At 32.0% G+C, this 6,000-nt stretch overlaps 1 pseudogene; it reads right to left on the reverse strand.

Moving 5' to 3' along the window:
• Positions 1-5,784, reverse strand: part of LOC145029560 (cytochrome P450 CYP72A219-like) — a 98,739-nt pseudogene extending 92,955 nt beyond the window's left edge.
• Between the last annotated feature and the right edge of the window lie 216 nt (positions 5,785-6,000).

Raw genomic sequence — 6,000 nt, forward strand, 5'->3', positions numbered from 1 at the left:
AAGGGATTAATCCACGATTAATCATCGATTAATTCCGATTTCTGCAACCATGATATATATATATATATATATATATATATATATATATATATATATATATATATTAGACTTTTAATGTTTCATATATATAGTATAGGGTGTATTTTAAACTTTTAAAATACTAGGTGGTTTTATTAACTATCTCTTTTAATTAAACCTTTATTTAATTTAACAAAACCATGAGGGTGTAATTTGAACATTTTCAAAATACTAGGGTTTTAGAATTTAACATTTCAAAATTAAACTTTTAAATAACCTTTAAATTCCAAAACTTGAGGGCAAGTTTTGAAACATTTCAAAACATTAGGGTTTAGAATTTAAATATTTCAAAATTAAACTTTTAATCAAAAATTTAAATTCCAAACCTTAAGGACAAGTTTTGAAACCTTTCAAAACATTTAGGTTTACCTATTTAAATTTCAAAAACAAAACTTTTAAGTTCAAATTTAAACTATAAAACCTAAAGGGTGCAAATTGAAACTTTTCAAACTTACTAGGTCAAATATTTATCTAATAATATTCCTATGTTATCCATATTTAACCAAATCCATTAATTTTGATAAGGATAAACATTCCAAACATAAAAAATCGATTTTAGGCAATAAAAACGAGTTTTGGTAATTATCCTTAACAAAATCTGGCAAAAAAATCGAAAATCCTGGCAACTGATCCTTGGACTCGTCGAGTCCACCACGGAACTCGTTGAGTTGGGCCAACTCATCGATTCCATGAATGGTCTCAGCAAGTAAACCTGTCAAAAAGCAAAAAATTTGATTTTTCTGATCTTTGGCAGTCTAATTATGCATCTATTAGATAGAAAAAACGACTTAGGCTTTGATACCACTGATGGGTTTTGAGCAATACATCATTCCTATGGTGTACATGCAAACCCTATTAGCTTTTGGATCTAGTTTGTCTAATGAACATGTAAATGAATATCCAAAGCTATAAACCCTAGATCTAGCATACAATTAATCATATTAACACAAAGTAGGGTTTAGATCTAACCTTTGATTGTTATATAGCAATAACAATCTAATCCTTGGCTTCAGAAAGCTTAGTGCCTCAAGTGTTGCACCTCTAATGGAGTCACAAACACCACTAAGCAACATGGATGAAGAGAGAAGAGAGAGGAGCACCAAAAATCGTCCATAAACCCTAAGGGAATCATTTCCCACGTTTTTGGGGCTTAGGGGTGCCTTAAATATGTAGCCAATTAGGGTTATCTAACAAGGAAACCCTAATTTGACTGCTTAAGCCCTAAGCAGTCCATGGACACCTTCTGGAACATGCCTTGGATGATTTCTAATGGGCCTCCCCCTAGAATTCGTCCAACCTGTTATTCCAATGTGATCCATAGCCTAATTGCAATTATCTTATAATCACAATTCCAGTTCCCTAAGTTTTAATCTCTTTTAGCCACAAAATTAATTGTTTATTAATTCTTGACTAATATTAAATAAACAATATGATTTCTCCTTTAATATATTATTCTCATAATATATTAATAAATTATAATTAAAACTTTCTCTCCTTAATTCATCCTACATATTGTTATGGTGAAGGCAACCCAAAAGGACTATGCTCATAATTGGGTCAAGTACATACCAAAATAGTTATGGACTTAGAAACTAATCCAACAAATACAACATACTGATTTTATACTAAACAGGGTACAAATACAAAGTACTGGGTTTACCATAACGGGGTACAAGTACAAAGTACCGGTTTACATCAAAGAGAACATAACAAAATAGAAAACATTCTTTTTATAGTTTTAAGCTAAAACTATGGTACATTATTTTATAGTACAACAATAATTACACAGAACGGTTTTATGGTATTAAAACTACTTTTCAGGTATATTAGAAAATATTTAATTTTCTAGGACAACAAACATGATTACTATTTCAAGAAATAAACAACAAGCTTCTAAACATAAATACTTATGAACTCATCAACTTAATTGTTGATACTATTTTCAAAACTACTTGTATTTTCAGGGAGTCGATAAATAGGTACCTACAAGTTTTGAAGATGACAGAGTTTCATATAATTATGTTTTTAAAATATACTTTTTGGTGTCAAATATACAGTGATTTGAACAGGAATGTAAAGTTATATTTTATCAATGTAATGGTTGTTGTTACTATGATTACTATTACGCATTCTTGTGATACTGTATATGACGTCCTCCACCCCAAAATGCTTTCGTCGTTCCGATTTGGGGGTGTGACAACTATCGACATAACGCAAAACAATAGCCATTTGTTTCTTTTTTGAAACATCACTAGATTCATCAACTAGTAAAGCAAACACATCTTGACCAATCTCTTCACGAATACTCAAAAGTACTTATTGCACAAGTTCTTTTTGAATTATAGGGGAAATTAGTTGATTGATTTTAGAAGCATTTTCTAAAGTATTTTTTAAAATATCTTCACTAGTCTCTCGAATGGATTTTAACACTTCAATGTAAAGTCCTCTATTTTCCGAGTTAACCGACTCATCATGAACGCGAAACGGTAAACCGGTTTTCAATAAACATCTAACAAAAATAATAGAAACACATAATCATGCTTTATATTTATGGTCCTCTGCTTCAGTTTGCCTCCTCAAGACTACATTAATAGCTTGTTTTTCCCTCATTAAAAACTGACACTTTTCTTTTACTTTGTTGTGAAAACTATCAACACCACCCACATGAGTCCGAAATTGCATCTTTTTTATTCCAAGTATCAAAACCTTGGGAAACAAATGCATCTCTCCCTCATTTTTCCAATGAGGTCTCCACACACATAACAATATAAACATTACGCCTTTACTTGACAAGGTCCTTGAAGAAAATACGCTCTTCTTACATCATCTCTTATATTTGATTTTAACGTGTAATCTTTGGCTTATCCACCGGGTCCTTTGGAAGATCTTTCAAGTCAACATTATCATTAAGTTGGTTAGAGCATGGTGTTTGTAGAATTGCATTAGAAACCGAAGGGATTGATTGATTGGTGATTGGTGTTTGTGGAGTTGCACTAGAATTAGAAATGGAAGGGATTGATTGATTAGTGATTGGTATTTGGGAACATTCTTCACCACATTTTTCACCACTTTCATTAGGATAAGGACTTTGTCTTTTGGTAAAAAAAACACTTTGTTTAACATATAAAAACATAACAATTACACCTAATCAAACAATGACTTCAATAAATCAAGTTGCTTTCACCTAATCAAACAATAAATTCAATAAAACATAACAATTTCACCTAATCAAAAAATAAATTCAATAAAAACATAGCAATATAACCTAAGCAAACAATATAACTTCAATACAACAAATTAATTACACCCAAGCCAATCAATAACTTCAAAAAAAAAACATATCAATTTCAAATACCTAAATGAATTGGTAAAACTTACTTTCTTCATTCTAGGGCTTTGAAGTCAATTTTGTTAACCAAGAAAGTAGAAATCTAAGGAAGTCGATTTTGTTACTTGCTTCATTCGATTGCTGATCGATCGAACAATGGAAGGAAGCCTTGTGCGTACAACCGAAGAGTAGGTCACGAGCCAAGGAATGATGTCTACTGATCAATTCTGTAGTCATTATTTTTTTTCCTTTCTTGTACCGATAACACATTTAGTCAATTAATTAGGTTTGGTCTATTTTTTTTACAAGCAATTAGCCCAATTGCTAATTTATCCAATTATTGTTTTATTTTGGGCTTTGGGCAATTCGGCTATGAGACAATAATTGATTAAAACACTGGGTTCATTATTATTATTTTTTTCGTTTGGTATTTCCCGATAGAGTGAGAATTTTTTTTTTCGTAGTTGCACAAAAATTTTTTAGTAGTTGCATGATTTTTTTACATAGTGGCACAATAGGTCAAAATTTAAAACAAAAAAAAACGAAAATTTTTCTACTACGTGCGTGAAAGCTAGGTGTGGTCGGTGCCACACCGGACACCTAGCTAGGACCGCCCTTGACATACTCATGGAACCCCACAAAAATTAAGATATGATGTTTGTACCTTGGTCACCTTCGAGACACCTTCAGAAAATCTTTTAGGCTTGAACTCGCTCACATTATCACCCAATATATCATGATCATGGTGTATAAGCATAATTTGCAAATGGAGGAAAGTTCCAGCTGGTTATTTTATGTCCCCTAATTTGGTTTCCTCATGTGTCATTCGTCCTAGTCCTACTGCTGGTGGGTATAGCCTATGAACCTCATGAAGAATCATGTTAATCTGACAAACATAAATGGAAAGAAACAAATGTATGGAATCATAGGAGCATGTATGGTTTTATTAAGGTATTGAAAGGCTGACAATTTTTAAACAATTCCACCCATTGATTTTTGGTTTTTCATTCCCAAATACTTTTGAAAATTCTTCTCTGGCACACTCTTGCCAATTTGTGTGTTGAGCCAACAAAATCATAGTCCAAACTAATAAAATTCCAGTGGTCTTTTATCCAGCAAAAATAGAAAACCTTGCACTCATCGGTCACTTCATCAATTGTTAATCTAGAGTTCCTATTCCCATGTTTAATTTCCTTGTAATTTGAATCCTAGAGTATGCCCAAAAAGTTTATATAATAAAGCATTAATTACCACTTCCTTTATAAAGCGTTAACTACCACTTATTTATATAATAAAATGATAGTTTTGTCCTTACTTTGCATTTAATGTTCCATTAATTGTTTAGTTGGTTAAGTAATAATAAGGGGATATTTTGATAAAAATCTTATTTATTTTTAGAAGTAGACTATTATTTTGGGATAAACTAAAACGGAAAGATAGACTATAATTTTCGGACGAAAGGAGTAGTTTCTCCATCTTTCATTGTGATTATTATTGTGTCAATGATAATCCTAATCGTAGCCTTCACTTCTCGGTCAATTTTCTTTATCGTGTTATTGTTTTTTGTTGGTAAAAACCTAAAATTTGTGTTTGAATTAGACCAATCGTCTCTAGATCAACATAAAAACGACGTTATAAAATATTTATTCGGAAAGATAACCTGGATCAACGAATGTAGAGTGATTGCATAGCGTTTATAACTAACACTATTAGTGCACGTTGTAGTTCAAGTATACGCTTCCCTTCTTCAGTGTTATTACCAAATGTTGTACATGAAATAAAAATCACTGGATAACTTTTGAAGATAGGGCCACACATCCACTTCAAACGAGTTTTACTTCTTTAACCTTTCTTCCCATTTGTTGATCATCTCAGCACAACTCACATAGATTGCAGGCATTATATTCTATATAAAGTTCTTTCATCCATGGTGCAATCGGAAAAACATAAGAAAAGGAAAACCAACCATGGGCTTATCGACATGAAAAGTAGGATTGACTATTTCTCTGTGTTTGCTCCATTGATCACCATCAGCATCTCTTAGACCTGGTCCTAGCATCCTTATTAATGGGTTACCTCCTCTTGGCTTTTGAAACTGATAGTTATTTGCGAATACCTCCCTTACCATAGTCGGATCAGTTATTTGCACTTTAGGCCATGTGAAACAAATCTTGCTTATACGATTAAAGCAAAAATTGCTTTCTATGATCACATGGAAGAATCAAAATTCACAACTATGATATGTAAACAATTAGACAAAGGAAAGAAAAAGAAAAATACTTACCATAAGCAGTGTGCAATTTATGGTCAAAGGGCAAGACTCGGAGAACAGTTTTTTCATTTAGATTTACAGTTGTAGATTTTGCATCTCTTAACATGTTAACCACCTCTTTTAATTACCCAAACCAGAACTATAGGAGCTTTCATTCAGGTTTTGGTCTCTTAGACATTTTTCGTTCTTCTTTGGTTTTAGCCATCCCAATTCAGCTATCTTAAAGCATAACAAACCAGGATTATATATTAACACTTCCATCCCACACCATACTATACTGACTTCCATGATAGGGGAGAGTAGTTTGAATCTTGTGACATTG

Source organism: Lactuca saligna, chromosome 2 (genome assembly GCF_052625555.1).
Source record: "Lactuca saligna cultivar CGN05327 chromosome 2, ASM5262555v1, whole genome shotgun sequence".
NCBI lineage: Eukaryota > Viridiplantae > Streptophyta > Magnoliopsida > Asterales > Asteraceae > Lactuca > Lactuca saligna.